The sequence below is a fragment of the Mesoplodon bidens genome, assembly GCF_964165515.1.
Source record: "Mesoplodon bidens genome assembly, chromosome: 2".
NCBI lineage: Eukaryota > Metazoa > Chordata > Mammalia > Artiodactyla > Ziphiidae > Mesoplodon > Mesoplodon bidens.
Genome location: NC_138177.1, coordinates 120,268,200 through 120,286,640, shown reverse-complemented (window position 1 = coordinate 120,286,640; position 18,441 = coordinate 120,268,200). Strand labels below are relative to the sequence as shown.

At 40.2% G+C, this 18,441-nt stretch overlaps 1 pseudogene across 1 annotated transcript; it reads left to right on the top strand.

Annotated features, from left to right (window-relative positions):
• The first annotated feature begins 7,594 nt into the window (after positions 1 to 7,594).
• On the top strand, positions 7,595 to 8,206 carry LOC308611783 (histone H3.3A-like; annotated as a pseudogene). Its single transcript has one exon. The product of its transcript is annotated as a histone H3.3A-like (transcript).
• The last annotated feature ends 10,235 nt before the right edge of the window (positions 8,207 to 18,441 follow it).

The following is an 18,441-nucleotide window of genomic DNA, read 5'->3' as shown; positions in this document are numbered from 1 at the left end:
CCCAAAAGGCAAGAAACTCCCCACATACCTGGGTAGGGCAAAAGGAAAAAGAAAAAACAGAGACAAAAGAATAGGGACGGGACCTGCACCAGTGGGAGGGAGCCGTGAAGGAGGAAAGGTTTCCACACACTACAAGCCCCTTCGCGGGTGGAGACTGCAGGTGGCGGAGGGGGAAAGCTTCGGAGTAGCGGAGGAGAGCACAGCAACAGGGGTGTGGAGGGCAAAGCGGAGAGATTCCGGCACAGAGGATCGGTGCCCTCAGGCACACACCAGCCCGAGAGGCTTGTCTGCTCGGCCGCCGGGGCGGGCAGGGCTGGGAGCTGAGGCTCGGGTATCGGCTTTCAGTCGAAGCGCAGGGAGAGGACTGGGGCTGGCGGCAGGAAGAGAGCCTGAAGGGGTTAGTGCACCACGGCTAGCCCGGAGGGAGTCCGGGGAAAGGGTCTGGAGCTGCCGAAGAGGCAAGAGGCTTTTTCTTCCCTTTTGTTTCCTGGTGTGCGAGGAGAAGGCATTAAGAGGGCTGCTTTGGGAAGCGCCGGAGACGGGCGCGAGCCGCGGCTAAAGGGGCGGACCCCGGAGACGGGCGTGGGACGCTGGGGCTGCTGCTGCTGCCGCCGCCGCAGGGCCTGTGTGCGAGCGCGGGTCACTGTCCGCCCCGCCTTCCGGGGGGCCTGTGCACCCCGCCACTGCCGGGGTCCCGGAACCCGGGGACGTCTTTCCCGGGAAAGCGCACGGAGCGCCTCGGTCTGGTGCAACGTCACGCCGGCCTCTGCCGCCGCAGGCCCGCCCCACACTGCGCGCCCCTCCCTCCCCTCTGCCTGAGTGAGCCAGAGCCCCCGAATCAGCGGCTCCTTTAAACCCGTCCTGTCTGAGCGAAGAACGGACGCCCTCCGGCGGCCTACGCACAGAGGCGGGGCCAAGTCCAAGGCTGAGACCCGGGAGCTGTGAGAGCAGAGAAGAGACAGGGAAATCTCTCTGTGCAGCCTCGGAGGCAGCGGATTAAAGCTCCACGGTCCACTTGATGTGCCCTGCGTCTGTGGAGTGCATGAATGGACAGCGAATCATCCCAAATTGAGGAAGTGGACTTTGAGGACAAGATTTAAGACTTTCCCCCCTTTTCCTCTTTTTACAACGAAGTATCCCAAATTGAGGAGGTGGACTTAGAGAGCAAGATTTTTGATTTTTCCCCCTGCTCTCTTTTTGTGAATGTGTATGTGTATTCCTCTGTGTAAGATTCTCTCTGTATAGCTTTGCTTCCACCATATGTCCCAGGGTTCTATCTGTCCGGTTTTTTTTCAATAATTACTTTTTAATTTTAATAACGCTACTATATTTCATACTTTATTCTATTTTACTTTACCTGCTCTTTCTTTTTTCCTACCTTCCCTTCCTCCCTCCCTCCCTCCGCCCCTCCTTTCCTTCTTTCTCTCTTTCTTTCCTTCCTCCCTCCCTCCCTCCTGCCTTTCTTTCCTTCCTCCCTCCCTCCCACGCCTCTTCCTTTCACTTTCTTTTTCTTTCCTTCCTCCCTCCTGTCTTTCTTTCTTTCTTTCTTTCTTTCCTTCCTCCCTCCCTCCCTCCCTTATTCCATTCACTCTTCCTTTTTCTTTCATTCCTCCCTCTCTCCCTCCTTTCTTTCTTTCTTTCCATCCTTCCTCCCTCCCTCCTTTCTCTCTTTCTTCCTTCCTTCCTTCCTTTCTTTCCTTCTTCCTTTCTTTCTCTCTCTCTTTCTTTCTTCTACTAATTCTTTCTTTCTACTTTTTCTCCCTTTTATTCTGAGCCGGGTAGATGAAAGGCTCTTGGTGTTGCAGCCAGGAGTCAGTGCTGTGCCTCTGAAGTGGGAGAGCCAACTTCAGGACACGGGTCCACAAGAGACCTCCCAGCTCCACATAATATCAAGCAGCGAAAATCTCCCAGAGATCTCCATCTCAACACCAGCACCCAGCTTCAGTCAACGACCAGCAAACTACAGTGCTGGTCACCCTATGCCAAGCAACTAGCAAGGCAGGAACACAACCCCATGAATTAACAGAGACGCTGCCTAAAAACATAATAAGGCCATAGGCACCCCAAAACACACCACCAGACGTGGACCTGTCCACCAGAAAGACAAGATCGAGCCTCGACCACCAGAACACAGGCACTAGTCCCCCCCACCAGGAAGCCTACACAACCTACTGAAACAACCTTAGCCACTGGGGACAGACACCAAAAGCAACAGGAACTACGAATCTGCAGCCTGCAAAAAGGAGACCCCAAACACAGTAACATAAGCAAAATGAGAAGACAGCAAAACACACAGCAGGTGAAGGAGCAAGATAAAAACCTACCAGACCTAACAAATGAAGAGGTAATAGGCAGTCTACCTGAAAAAGAATTCAGAATAATGATAGTAAAGATGATCCAAGATTCTATTTCCAAGATCCAAAATCTTGGAAATAGAATAGACAAAAGGCGAGAAACAGTTAACAAGGACCTAGAAGAACTAAAGATGAATCAAGCATCGATTAAAAACACAATACATGAAATAAAAAATACTCTAGATGGGATCAATAGCAGAATAACTGAGGCAGAAGAACGGATAAGTGAGGTGGAAGATAAAATAGTGGAAATAACTGATGCAGAACAAAATAAAGAAAAAGAATGAAAAGAACAGAGGACAGTCTCAGAGACCTCTGGGACAACATTAAACGCACCAACATTCGAATTATAGGGGTTCCAGAAGAAGAAGAGAAAACGAAAGGGACTGAGAAAATATTTGAAGAGATTATAGTTGAAAACTTCCCTAATATGGGAAAGGAAATAGTTAATCAAGTCCAGGAGGCACAGAGAGTCCCATACAGAATAAATCCAAGGAGAAATACGCCAAGACACATATTAATCAAACTTTCAAAAATTAAACACAAAGAAATCATATTAAAAGCAGCAAGGGAAAAACAACAAATAACACACAAGGGAATCCCCATCAGGTTAACAGCTGATCTCTCAGCAGAAACTCTACAAGCCAGAAGGGAGTGGCAGGACATAATTAAAGTGATGAAGGAGAAAAACCTGCAACCAAGATTACTCTACCCAGCAAGGATCTCATTCAGATTTGATGGAGAAATTAAAACGTTTACAGACAAGCAAAAGCTGAGAGAGTTCAGCACCACCAAACCAGCTTTACAACAAATGCTAAAGGGACTTCTTTAGGCAAGAAACACAACAGAAGGAATATACCTACAATAACGAACCCAAAGCAATTAAGGAAATGGGAATAGGAACATACATATCAATAATTACCTTAAATGTAAATGGACTAAATGCTCCCACCAAAAGACACAGAGTGGCTGAATGGATACAAAAACAAGACCCATATATATGCTGTCTACAAGAGACCCACTTCAGACCTAGAGACACATACAGACTGAAAGTAAGGGGATGGAAAAAGATATTCCATGCAAATGGAAACCAAAGGAAAGCTGGAGTAGCAATTCTTATATCAGACAAAATAGACTTTAAAATAAAGACTACTAGAAGAGACAAAGAAGGACACTACATAATGATCAAGGGATCGATCCAAGAAGAAGATATAACAATTGTAAATATTTATGCACCAAACATAGGAGCACCTCAATACATAAGGCAAATACTAACAGCCATAAAAGGGGAAATCGACAGTAACACACTCATAGTAGGGGACTTTAACACCCCACTTTCACCAATGGACAGATCATCCAAAATGAAAATAAATAAGGAAACACAAGCTTTAAATGATACATTAAACAAGATGGACTTAGTTGATATTTATAGGACATTCCATCCAAAAACAACAGAATACACATTTTTCTCAAGTGCTCATGGAACATTCTCCAGGATAGATCATATCTTGGGTCACAAATCAAGCCTTGGTAAATTTAAGAAAATTGAAATTGTATCAAGTATCTTTTCCGACCACAATGCTATGAGACTAGACATCAATTACAGGAAAAGAGCTGTAAAAAATACAAACACGTGGAGGCTAAACAATACACTACTCAATAACGAAGTGATCACTGAAAAAATCAAAGAGGAAATTAAAAAATACCTAGAAACAAATGACAATGGAGACACGACAACCCAAAACCTATGGGACGCAGCAAAAGCAGTTCTAAGAGGGAAGTTTATAGCAATACAACCCCACCTTAAGAAACAGGAAACATCTCGAGCAAACAACCTGACCCTGAACCTAAAGCAGTTAGAGAAAGAAGAACAAAAAACCCCCAAAGTTAGCAGAAGGAAAGAAATCATAAACATCAGATCAGAAATAAATGAAAAAGAAATGAAGGAAACGATAGCAAAGATCAATAAAACTAAAAGCTGGTTCTTTGAGAAGATAAACAAAATAGACAAACCATTAGCCAGACTCATCAAGAAAAAAAGGGAGAAGACTGAAATCAGTAGAATTAGAAATGAAAAAGGAGAAGTAACAACTGACACTGCAGAAATACAAAAGATCATGAGAGATTACTACAAGCAACTCTATGCCCATAAAATGGACAACCTGGAAGAAATGGACAAATTCTTAGAAATGCACAACCTGCCAAGACTGAATCAGGAAGAAATAGAAAATATGAATAGACCAATCACAAGCACTGAAATTGAAACTGTGATAAAAAATCTTCCAACAAACAAAAGCCCAGGACCAGATGGCTTCACAGGCGAATTCTATCAAACATTTAGAGAAGAGCTAACACCCATCCTTCTCAAACTCTTCCAAACAATTTCAGAGGAAGGAACACTCCCAAACTCATTCTACGAGGCCACCATCACCTTGATACCAAAACCAGGCAAGGATGTCACAAAGAAAGAAAACTACAGGCCAATATCACTGATGAACATAGATGCAAAAATCCTCAACAAAATACTAGCAAACAGAATCCAACAGCACATTAAAAGGATCATACACCATGATCAAGTGGGGTTTATTCCATGAATGCAAGGATTCTCCAATATACGCAAATCAATCAATGTGATACACCATATTAACAAATTGAAGAAGAAAAACCATATGATCATCTCAATAGATGCAGAGAAAGCTTTCGACAAAATTCAACACCCATTTATGATAAAAACCCTGCAGAAAGTAGGCATAGAGGGAACTTTCCTCAACATAATAAAGGCCATATATGACAAACCCACAGCCAACATTGTCCTCAATGGTGAAAAACTGAAAGCATTTCCACTAAGATCAGGAACAAGACAAGGCTGCCCACTCTCACCACTGTTATTCAACTTAGTTTTGGAAGTTTTAGCCACAGCAATCAGAGAAGAAAAGGAAATAAAAGGAATCCAAATTGGAAAAGAAGAAGTAAAGCTGTCACTGTTTGCAGATGACATGATACTATACATAGAGAATCCTAAACATGCTACCAGAAAACTACTAGAGCTAATCAATGAATTTGGTAAGGTAGCAGGATACAAAATTAATGCACAGAAATCTCTGGCATTCCTGTACACTAATGATGAAAAATCTGAAAATGAAATCTGAAAACACTCCCATTTACCATTGCAACAAAAAGAATAAAATATCTAGGAATAAACCTATCTAAGGAGACAAAAGACCTGTATGCAGAAAATTATGACACTGATGAAAGAAATTAAAGATGATACAAATAGATGGAGAGATATACCATGCTCCTGGATTGGAAGAATCAATATTGCGAAAATGACTCTACTACCCAAAGCAATCTACAGATTCAATGCAATCCCTATCAAACTACCACTGGCATTTTTCACAGAACTAGAACAAAAAATTTCAAAATATGTTTGGAGAAACAAAAGACCCCACATAGCCAAAGCAATCTTGAGAACGAAAAACAGAGCTGGAGGAATCAGGCTCCCTAACTTCAGACTATACTACAAAGCTACAGTAAGCAAGACAGTGTGGTACTGGCACAAAAACAGAAAGATAGATCAATGGAACAGGATAGAAAGCCCAGAGATAAACCCACACACATATGGTCAACTTATCTTTGATAAAGGAGGCAGGAATGTACAGTGGAGAAAGGACAGCCTCTTCAATAAGTGGTGCTGGGAAAACTGGACAGAGACATGTAAAAGTATGAGATTAGATCATTCCCTAACACCATACACAAAAATAAGCTCAAAATGGATTAAAGACCTAAATGTAAGGCCAGAAACTATCAAACTCTTAGAGGAAAACATAGGCAGAACACTCTATGACATCAATCACAGCAAGATCCTTTTGGACCCACCTCCTAGAGAAATGGAAATAAAAACAAAGATAAACAAATGGGACCTAATGAAACTTCAAAGCTTTTGCACAGCAAAGGAAACCATAAACAAGACCAAAAGACAACCCTCAGAATGGGAGAAAATATTTGCAAATGAAGCAACTGACAAAGGATTAATCTCCAAAATTTATAAACAGCTCATGCAGCTCAATAGCAAAAAAACAAACAACCCAATCCAAAAATGGGCAGAAGACTTAAATAGACATTTCTCCAAAGAAGATATACAGACTGCCAACAAACACATGAAAGAATGCTCAACATCATTAATCATTAGAGAAATGCAAATCAAAACTACAATGAGATATCATCTCACACCAGTCAGAATGGCTATCATCAAGAAATCTAGAAACAATAAATGCTGGAGAGGGTGTGGAGAAAAAGGAACCCTCTTGCACTGCTGGTGGGAATGTGAATTGGTACAGCCACTATGGAGAACAGTATGGAAGTTCCTTAAAAAACTAAAAATAGAACTACCATATGATCCAGCAATCTCACTTCTAGGCATATACCCTGAGAAGACCATAATTCAGAAAGAGACATGTACCAAAATGTTCATTGCAGCTCTATTCACAATAGCCTGGAGCTGGAAACAACCTAAGTGTCCATCATCGGATGAATGGCTAAAGAAGATGTGGCACATATATACAATGGAATATTACTCAGCCATAAAAAGAAACGAAACTGAGCTATTTGTAATGAGGTGGATAGACCTAGAGTCTGTCCTACAGAGTGAAGTAAGTCAGAAAGAGAAAGACAAATACTGTATGCTAACACATATATATGGAATTTTTAAAAAAATGTCATGAAGAACCTAGGGGTAAAACAGTAATAAAGACACAGACCTACTTGAGAATGGACTTGAGGATATGGGGAGGGGGAAGGGTAAGCTGTGACAAACGAAAGGGAGGCATGGACATATATACACTAGCAAACGTAAGGTAGATAGATAGTGGGAAGCAGCCGCAGAGCACAGGGAGATCAGCTCGGTGCTTTGTGACCGCCTGGAGGGGTGGGATGGGGAGGGTGGGAGGGAGGGAGATGCATGAGGGAAGGGATGTGGGAACAGATGTATATGTATGACTGATTCACTTTGTTATAAAGCAGAAACTAATTAAAAAAATAAAAATAAAAAAAGAAAGAAAGAAAGAAAGAAAAGAAAAAGTCGTTGGTGTATGCAAATTAGGGTACTATGATGCAGAGACGCAGCGTGAAGCGTGGGTATAAAAACGGAGGTATAGGGGGCGCCTGGAACCCAGAGTGGTTTCTTCGTTAGTCGGAGGAGCTTCTTCTGTTAGTTCGGCGACTGCGTCTCTTCATTGGGCAGCGGGAGCGGCGCGGCTGTCGGAGAAGCGGCGTAATACTTAGGCATTGGGTGAAAGAAAATGGCCCGAACCAAGCAGACTGCTTGTAAGTCCACGGGTGGCAAAGCGCCCCGCAAACAGCTGGCCACTAAAGCGGCCAGGAAAAGCGCCCCCTCTACCGGCGGGGTGAAAAAACCTCATCGCTACAGACCCGGGACCGTTGCGCTTCGAGAAATCCGTCGTTACCAGAAATCCAGAGCTTCTGATCGGGAAGCTGCCTTTCCAGAGGTTGGTGAGGGAGATCGCCCAGGATTTCAACACCGACTTGAGGTTCCAGAGTGCCGCCATTGGTTTGCTTCAGGAGGCTAGTGAAGCGTACCTGGTGGGTTTATTTGAAGATACTAATCTGTGTGCCATACACGCTAAGAAAGTCACCATCACGCCCAAAGACATCCAGTTGGCTCGCCGGATACGGGGAGAGAGAGCTTAAGTGAAGGCAGTTTTTATGGTGTTTTGTAGTAAATTCTGTAAAATAAAAATAATAATAATAATTAAAAAGAAGAAAAAATAACTAAATCAATAAGTAGGACATGAAACATACTACATACATTCAATATTATTGCTTCAATTCTCATCCTCTTCTCACAACACAAAGCATACTTAACAAGATCTGTATCCTTCTTATTAAAAGAGTCTGTAAGAAATGTCTTTAAAATGGTGGTCTAAGACCAGAACTGCACAAGAGACTTGTTAAAATGCAGATTTTTGAGGCAGGGCTGGTCCTGGGAATATGCAATCTGAGGGCCTCAAATAATGCGAAAGTTAGAGAATTGTTGCCCTAAAACATACAGAGGTTGACATTTCAAGCCCCCTTCTTAAGCTTTCTAGTTTTGGGGTTTTTTTGGGCACATTTTTCAAAAAAGGAATCAGTACAATGTAAAGCTAGAATGGTGAATTCAAACCCCAGGCTCCAACTGCTTCTGCTTTCAAAGTGGGATTCACTATATGGAGTAAGGTTTAGATCATTCTGATGTTTCTGCAGGAATCACTCTTCTGGAACTCCTGATTTTATCAAAGTTTTTGTGATTGTTAAATAGTCCTTCTGAATAGAAGGCAAATATCTTTCTTTTGTTAATTCTTTTTTCAAAAGTGGATTACAGTATGTTTTATCCTACTGTGGCCTTAAAAGAAAACTCATCTCAAACCTTTATCTGTTGGAGTACTTTGTACTCTGAAACATAATGAAACATTTGGAACTTTCAAGAACAATCTAGAAATTTCAGCCTTGCAAAAAATTTTTTAATACACTAGGATCTGGATAAACAAATCCTTCTGTCTAGGCTGAGTTAAACCAGATAACTGTCCTAGTGCACTAATCCAGATTTGAAGTAATCTATGGCCCTGTCCCACTTCCATAACCAACAGTCTTGGAGAGGCACACACTACTTTGCCTCAGTAAAGCCATTTTTTCCCACCCTGGGGGGAAGCCATCCTCCTTGGCTATCATCTCAGTTGGTTCACTTATTTTTTAAGAAGTTAAATGATTTGGCTTCTATGTAACTGGAGGGGTTCAATTATCTTAAAAACCTCACTGGCTTCTTATCAGGTATCTTCAACAGTGACACACATGAGGACAAAGAATATTTCTCTGAAGGTCCTCAAGAAGGTGGATCTCTCTTAAAATTACTCAGGCCTCAATACTCAACCTCTCAGCAAGGATAGGTGTCCTTTCTGTAAGAGGAAAAGTCAATAGTCAGCAAATGTTTATTGAGTTAGAGACCTAGGTCTCAAGGAACAAGAATGAATAAGGCTTATGACTTTGCCTGAAGTCATGAGTGGTAGACAACACTTATTTTAGTGGCTGTGATACAACATGATGGCCCCATTAGTAGGTGTCGAGCAAGGAGCTGTAGGAGCCCCATGCAGGAAATGATTAGTCTGCCTGAGAGGTGAGAACAGTGGTAGAGGCTCAAAGCAAGGGTTGGTTGGAGATGCTTTCCAATGTTTGAAGGCATCTTTCTTGTTTCACATTCTAGGTGGGAGGGGAATGAGTGGTGGGGAGAAAGGTCTACTTGTTCATTTTCCATCTTAGGTGGAGTATTTGACTTCTGGAGTTAAAAGCTGGCATTTCTGAAGTTTCATTTAATATTAGTTTTATGGTTTCAATTGTCAATGATTTAAGATGTCCCAGATGATCTCTTTTACACTTTGGTTACACATTGTGATGGTACTTCGATTGCTACTGCAAAATGGCTGAGCCGCTTGCCAAATTTTGAAAAGCAGATCATCAATCCAAAGGGTGTGGCATTGAATTTATATACAACCGAGAACTGCAAATGCAATTTTAGCACCAGACTTTTTATCTAAGCAGTTTGCCAGAACCCTTTGCATAAATCAATAGTTAAGGTTATTTTTAAAGCTCCCCAGTGATCTAATGATGCAACTTTTCTCATTATTGATTATGCATAGACATCGGTAATCTATACAGTGTCTAATCAAATTGTCCAGTTTATATGCTGAGACCCCTGGAGAAACCCAGAAATTTTCAGAGAAGGGTTAGTTACCTCTAGAAATGTTAGTTCTTTCACATGTCACCAAATAATTCCTTATGAACTCTATAAGGAGGTAATCTATGTGCTCTTTTAGGTCTTTTGTCCATAGTATCTTGTGACAAAATAATTCTGCTGGTTTTGCTCTGAATCATTTCTGAGAGCTTAACACAGACACAATTCCTTCCTCATCAGACTGAGGAATGCCCTAAAACTTCCTTAGGCACGCCAGGCTGCATTCTTTCAGGATAACACCAGTGTATATGTAACTGTTGCTTTCTCTAATTCTGGTTCATCACAGTGGTATATAACAATGCCCACCTTTCATGGAGTGGACTACAATTACAGCATTTAATGTACACTATTAATTTTGATCCTCAGGAAGAATATATATAATATATATTTACATAATATATATCTGTAAAGAGCAATGTATATATTGCTCTTTACAGATGGTATTGGAACCACAGTGCAAGGGCAGTAACCCAAGGTTACTAAACAAGTGAGTAGTAAGATTAGGATTTTAACTAGTCTTTGGTTTCCAAAGCCTATTTTTTTTTTTTTTTTTTTTTTTGTGATACGCGGGCCTCTCACTGCTGTGGCCTCTCCCGTTGCAGAGCACAGGCTCTGGACGCTCAGACTCAGCGGCCATGGCTCACGGGCCCAGCCGCTCCGTGGCATGTGGGATCCTCCCGGACTAGGGCACGAACCCGTGTCCTCTGCATTGGCAGGCGGACTCTCAACCACTGCACCACCAGGGAAGCCCCAAAATCTATTTTGATAAAACTCATAAAATAATTCTTTTGTTTAGCTAAGTCCCTTGCCTATTTATATAGACCACTTTAAATTTATTAAGTTTACTAGTTAGAAATATTGTGATTGCTGATGATAAAAACCCAACTCAAACTTGTTTAGTCAAAAATGGGAATCCATGTGGGTTCAGTTGTCTGCAGGAGAAAGCAGTGGTGCATCTGAGGATAGACACACTGGAGTCAGGGACTCTTGCTCTGCCAGACCTTCTTTCTCTCCATCTCTTGCCTTTTCTCTTTGCACACCAGATAACAAACGCTGGTAAGAATATAGCAAAAAGGGAGCCCTTGTACACTGTTGGTGAGAATGTAAGCTGGTACAGTCATAATGGAAAGGAGTATGAAGGTTCCTCAAGAAATTAAAAATAGAACTACTATATGATCCAGCAATCCAACTTCCAGGTTTATATCCACAGGAAATGAGACCATTAACTTAAAGGGATGTCTGCACCCCCATGTTCATTGCAGCATTATTTACAATAACCAAGGTATGGAAACAACCTAAGTGTTAAAAACAAATGAATGGATCAAGAAAATGTGATACACACACACACACACACAGAATATCATTCAACGTTAAAAAAGAAGGAAATCCTGCCATTGCAACAACACGCATGAACCCAGAGGGCATTGTGCTAAGTGGCATAAGCCAACAGAGAAGGACAAATACCGTGTGGTATCACTTAGATGTGGAATCTAAAAAAAAAAAAAAAAAAAAAAGGGAAGTCAAACTCATAGAGTATAAAAGCAGCTGCCAGGGACTGTGGGGTGAGTGAAATAGGAAGAGGTTGGTGAAAAGTATAAACTTTCTGTTTTAAGATGAATAAGCTCTGAGTGTCTAATGTATAACATGTCAACTGTAGTTGACAACACTGTGTTGTATAATTGAAATTTGCTAAGAGAATAGACCTTAACTGTTCTCACAAAAAAAGAAAAGAATAAATATGTGAGGTAAAGAATTTGTTAAACAAATGCAAAATGACTTCCTCCACTTGGTGGGAAACAAAGCCTCTAGCAGTATCCTTGCCTGGTTTGGATCACATGCTCCTTTTTAGACTCATCACTGGTGGCCAAAAGAATGGGGTCCTACCACAGGCAGCCCTCATTAGAACCTCTACGTTTATGAAGTCAGGGAGAGAGAAGTTTCCAAAAAGAAGGGAGAAGAAGTTTCCCAGAAGGAGGGTCGCATGGACCCCATACTGGGAGACTTTGCTGAGATGACTAAATAGAAATCTCCAGCCACCTTGTCCCTAATTTTATAAGGGGATCTCCTTGAATAATTTTTGATTTACATCTTCGTAAGGATAGAAATGCATTTACCATGCCCCTAATTTGAATCATAATTTCTGATTTTCTTATGCCCTAACCACATTTCCTTATGCTATGTCTCACCTAGCACGATGCCTAGTACCCAGCAGATGTTCAACCCTTATCTTGAAAGTATAAATACATTTTACCCATTCTACCTTCATCCCACTGCTTCACTTGCAAAATAATGTATTTGACACTATTACCCCTCTAAAATAATATATTAAAGTGGTAAGAATTCTGTGGTTTTCCCCAAGAAAATAATAGTCGTAAACCTAGTTCTCACCCCAGCTCTGCAGCCTACTAAATGACTTCAACCTCCTGACATTGTGGATAAGATTGTATGTAACTGGAATAAAAACCAAGGCAAGGATTCTCATAGAAAGAACTTTAATCCATCAAACAAATGTAATAAAAAGCAATTCACATCTTTATTAGAGACTCCTAGAAAATATATAAGGAGATCTAATTTGTAACTCTGACTACATATACTTAAATTTTTTTCTTCATTCCTCTTGTTCTTAATTTTAAAATATTTATTAAATGTCTCTTATGTGCCACGCATGCTTCTATAGTGGACAAGGTTTCAATGCCCCTAAGGGCTTGTACATCTTCCATCCCTCCCCTTGCGCTCAACTCTTAACCTCAAACGGACTGCCAAGTGCAGCCAGATGGGGCTCTTGATTTCCATGGCCTCCCCCTCCCTTTCAAGGTCTTCTTTAATAGTGCGCTTTTTAAAAGGTTTTTTTCTAACAAGTACCTTGATCTTTAGATGCAAGATCTAGTGACCCAAAGGCAGCTCTTACCCTCCCTAGGACTTGGTGGGGATGGGGATGAAGAAAGAGCTGCTCTGCAAAGGATGGCTTTTCCTTAGTACATGGAACAAACTGTAAACACTGTAACAGATAGTCATTATCTTTTCTGTTAATTGCATGACATTTTAAAAAGCGTTTTTCTATGTTTCAGAAACTGAAGAAGGGGAAAGAAGGGGGGGAAAGGAGGGGGAAAAATCATAGAAAATATGAGAATGGTTGGCAGCTGAGGAAATGAGAGAGAGAAGAGATTCCCTGCAAACTCTCTGCTTCCTGCCCTCTTGTCTCCCCAAGTGCCTTGTATGTCAGCCTTCCTCTTCCATAGGCAACTGTTGTGAAGGCTCCATGGTGTACTTTTCTCTTACCACTGTCTGCTATTGACAGCACAGAATTTAGTTTTGAAAAGGTGTGTAGTGGGAGGAAAATGCAGAAAAATGATCGAATGCAAATGGAATCATAGGAATTAACCAGGAGAATGGCTTAAAATAATATTCCAGGTTTTGAGGTCATTGACGGTATCCTTTAATCTGCTGGAGCCTAATCTAGTAACTTCACTTGGCTTTCCCAACCAGACATCTCTTCTCCAAATATACCAGAAGAAAGCAAACTGACAGCTTTCAAATGGCCAATTTTCATGTACATTGATGAAATCTAAGGCTTTATTTCTTGAAGCCCAAGACTATTTCTTTCTATATATGTATATCAAAACTACTTTTGAATTCTTAAATGGAGTAAACTTGTATTTGAAAGAAATGCATGTTTAACTTGTTTCAGGGTGAAAAGCAGAACTGTCTTTGAGATGATGCTAAAGCACTGTGAGGCGACCACGTGTATTTTCAAATCAACTTTGAAGAATTCATGAAACCTGGAAAGGGTGTAATAGCACACTTCCTATAGCCGAGCCTCACAAAAGCTTATCACAAGGTTAGAAGAAATTCATGTAAACTCACATGAACATCAGAAGTTTCCTCTTACTGGGAAACTTTTGCAGTTTTGGAAGTCCCTTATAATTTAAAGACCTGGGTTGCAGCTTAGCTAATAGGCATCTAAATCTAGCACTAGAAGCAGATGAGAAGATATTTCAATATACCTGGCCAGAACCTGATCATTAGAATTTCTGGATACATTCTTATTTTTGAAAGTTGCCTCACTCAAACTGAGGCAGTCTTTTAAATTTCTGTCTAAATTGGACTGGCATCTTCAGGTATATTGGCAGCATTTTAAAAGCCACTTATTTTAAAGAATATGTGAATTGGAAAAAAGGGAATAGTATATGCAGACTACTGGATCAGGAAAGTTCCTTGAAGAGTGTCTGGATGTGTTTTATCTATAGTATTTGGCAAATACCTAGCTGTCACTCAAAAAAGACAGCTAATGTTCAGGTTAATCTAAAATACCTACTTGAAGTCTGATTTATTTTTTCCAAGTTGGTCTGCTAACTAAACAGTTTGTATTTGTGGGATGGGAGGGAGGGGAATGAAGGAAGTGTTTCCAGTAATTTAATTTAATTCCATATACTTTAAAATTTACATTGAACATTAGAGAGCTCTTCAAGCAAATGAATATTAGTCTGCCATTTAACATTAAATTTAATGTACATAAGTCCCCAAATCAGTTTGACACTAAACAGGACAATAAATAGTCATTCTTAGTGTTAATCAACTCAGGCCCAGATTCATCTTTATTTTAAACCATGAATAACCAAATTACTGATGACTACCTTTGCTGATGGAAACTATTGTCTTAGTCTATTTGGGCTGCTAAATACCAGAGACTAGGTGGCTTATAAACAACAGAAAATTACTTCTTACAGTTCTCAAGGCTAGGGAGTCCAAGATCAAGGTGCCAGCAGGTTAGATGTCTGGTGAGGGCCTGCTTTCTGGTTTGTACGTGATGCCTTCTCTCTGTCTTCACGTGGTGCAAGGGGCTAGAGAGCTCTGTGGCATTTCTTTTATAAGGGCACTAATCACCTCCCAAAGACCCCCCCATACCATCACATTGGGCATTACGTTTTCAATATATAAATTTTGGGGAGACACAGACATTAGACCATAGCAGCTGTGGATCAGAAGTCAACAGGATTTAGGGGTTTGAGGTAGGGTAGTTTTTCTGGGAATTTGTAAAGATCTTTCATGGGGCTAAAGCAGAGCCAGAATTCACTTTATTGGTATTTGAAATGTATCCTTAGTGTATAATGGAGGTTTAGGACACCTGACTCTACTGGATGACATTGATTGCCTAACATGGATCTTTTCTTCTTCTCCCTTTTTATCAGAACTTTGATTTTGTTTGGGTATTTCCTCCTCCTGCATGTAATCATGTGTTTTGGGTGTAGCTCACCCCAAACCTGGCTCTAGGGGTGGGCCTAATTGGCTGAAATATAAGCCTCACTTCCTTTGTTAATATTTGCTTGAGTGATAGACATGTGACTCAACTGTGGACAATGAAACCAGAGAAAAAGTCTGCTGGGTCAGGGTAGGAGAGGGCTTCTGAGGAGCATTCTTGAGAAAGAGTTATAAGAAGATATATTTCTCTATTTCTCTGAATGTTATTGTATCTGGATGTGATGCCTGGAACAGCTGCAGCTGTTTTGCTACCATCCTGAGGATAATGTGATACTGAGAAAGGCACAGAGGAATTGGAAAGAACCTGGGTCTTTGACGACAATCATAAGCCACTGAATCAACTAACTACCTCTAGACTTCTTCCTTTGTGAGATAATAAATTTTCCTATTGTTATGCTACTGGGTTCCTTTTACTGCCAGCCGAATGGACCATAACTGATAAAATTGTCCAAGGGGATTTGGAGCCTTGGTTGATTCAGTTGCTGAAATAGCTTTTCTAGTGCCAGAACTTAAAATGATGTAGGCTCTAACTATTCTATCAAAGATGAAAAGTGTATGAGACAGCTTAATTTGAGTATATGCCATTTTGAGCAAGAATCAAAGCTGTGATCTGGGGTGATCCAATAAACTTCAGTGTCACTTATTAACATGGGCTAAAAGCACCTCTATTTCTCAGGAATGCTTTCAAGAAAAATTAAATTATATAGTTTAAAAGTAGCTTTAGAAGAAAGATATGTCATGAATTCAAATAATGATAGCCCTTTCTGACCTGTCTTTATATCTGCATAGGAACAAAGGCTTATCACATTTCTTCTCCTGAGCCTACAGGGTAATCATGCATGCATGCTATTGTAATTTCAGTGGTAACAATGAAAAAAATATTTAAGGATGTTATAGAAAAAATCTTTTTAGGGATGTACTCCCCAGATCCATTTTAATTATACTCAGACCAAATATCCACACATATGTGACATATTAAACAATATGGAATTTCAGTGCTAGACTTCTGACACACCAGTTGAGTACTCATTCTTTGATATCATGCAAAATCCATAGAATGTTTTTGAAGGAAGTTTGAAGAAGTTAAAATTCGGTTATTTTAAGAAGAGAAACATGCCATGCTTATGGATAGAAGGATTCAAATTGAAACATGCTAAATATTCATGAGCAGGAGAATGAATGAATATGTTGGAATATTATATATAGCAGTGAAAATTAACAAACAGAATCTATATACATTCATATAAACAGATCACATATCTATAAAGCCATGGACAGAAAAAGCAGGTTGCAGAATATAAACAATATGATTGTATTAATATAAAGTATAGAACCATATGAAATGAAACTATTCTTTAGGGATACATACATTTATATAGTAAGTATTTTAGAAACTTATGATGATGATAGTCACATCATTTAGGAAAATTGTTACCTCTGTGTACTAGGAAAGGGAATGTGATTGGAGGGAAAGGCACATGGTACTTTAAGCTTTAACTTATATTGGAAATATTTTATTTCTTAAGTTGAATAATTAAGTTGAGTATTCACTCTATTATTTTTTACAACTTTTTGTCTGAAATTGCATAATATATTAAAAACAAAACACAGTAAAAATCTCAGTTTTCTCCCCAATGGGAGTGCTAACAAATTTCCTGATTATATGAAGATGAGATTCTGACCCTCAATCTAGAAGATTCTAGATTCCCCATTCATTGTAATGTTTTCTAACTATACAGGGATGGAAGCTCCTTAGTACCTATATAAGAGAACTAGACAAACATGTGAGTTTAATCAGATTATCTGGCTGATATATCATAATCTATTATTTTTCTTTTAATACATGTCTGTTACTAGACTAGACAGTACTCTAGCAGGAAGGTGATACTATTTGGGTACTCCTCTCCTGGCAAGGTAATTAAAATCATCTTTATCTTTTGTTACTGTCAGTCCATTGTCCTACTGCATCTTGCAGTAACTTCTCTTTTAAACTGTACACTGCATACCTCTCTTCCACAGCAGTTATATTTATATTTTTGTGTGTGATTATTTTGCCAAGGTCTGTTTTCCAGACAGGAATGCAAGCTCCAAAAAGGCAGAGATTATCAGTTTTGCTCACTATTACATTCCCAGAGCTTAGTAAATTGCCTGGCAAAGAATAAGTGTTCAATATATACTGGCTGAATGGATTGAATAAAATAGAATTGCATCACTTTTTCTTTCCTTCCATAGGCTACTAACATCAAGACCTTTTCAAATTTTCCCCAGTGATATGAGAAAATGGTTTACTATCTTCCTTTTCATCAAATCCCTCTGCTTTGTTTTTCTTGAATATTCTTATCATTACTTGACTATTTTATTTTAGGTTTCCCCAAGCTAAAGCCTGATTTGGGTACAGACGATACTAGGAAATATTAGGAAAGAAATGGGAAGAGAAAGCAAAGAAGAAAAGCCAATGAGGGAGATTGGAACAAGATCCAGGACTGAGGAAAAGGGGCCTGGAAATTCATACCTGCAGCTGAATGTCTGGTCCTCATTTCTTGCTATAACCTGAAGGGGAGAATTGAGAGAGATGCTCACAATTAAGCCAGTCAAGTCAGTTGGCCACTATCTCATTGCTCATGTAGGTTCTGGGGACATAGCATGACATAGTAGTTGAGATCTAGATTGTAGGGTAGGTAGTCAGATGCTGTTTGACTCCTGCCTCTTCTGCTGCACCAATTGAGATTCTTTGGGTTGCAAGTAATGGAAAACCTGGCTCTGACAAGTGTGATGAGAAAAACAACTTCTGTTTTTCTGAGTTGCTACCTAGGCGTTTAACGGTGTGATAACCCTGCTCATACCCAGAGTCTGGACTTTTAGATAAGAACTTGAGTTTAGGATTCCCTATATAAGTTCCCACTTTGCTTTTCCCAGGGCACCTTTTAAAATAAGCACTTAGTGTTAAGCCTGGGAAAAGTTAGTGACCTCTGTCCCAACCAACTTATAAGTAATAGGTGTTTGCTACCTTGCTGTCCATCTCCTGCTCACTGATGAGCTAGGGTGGAA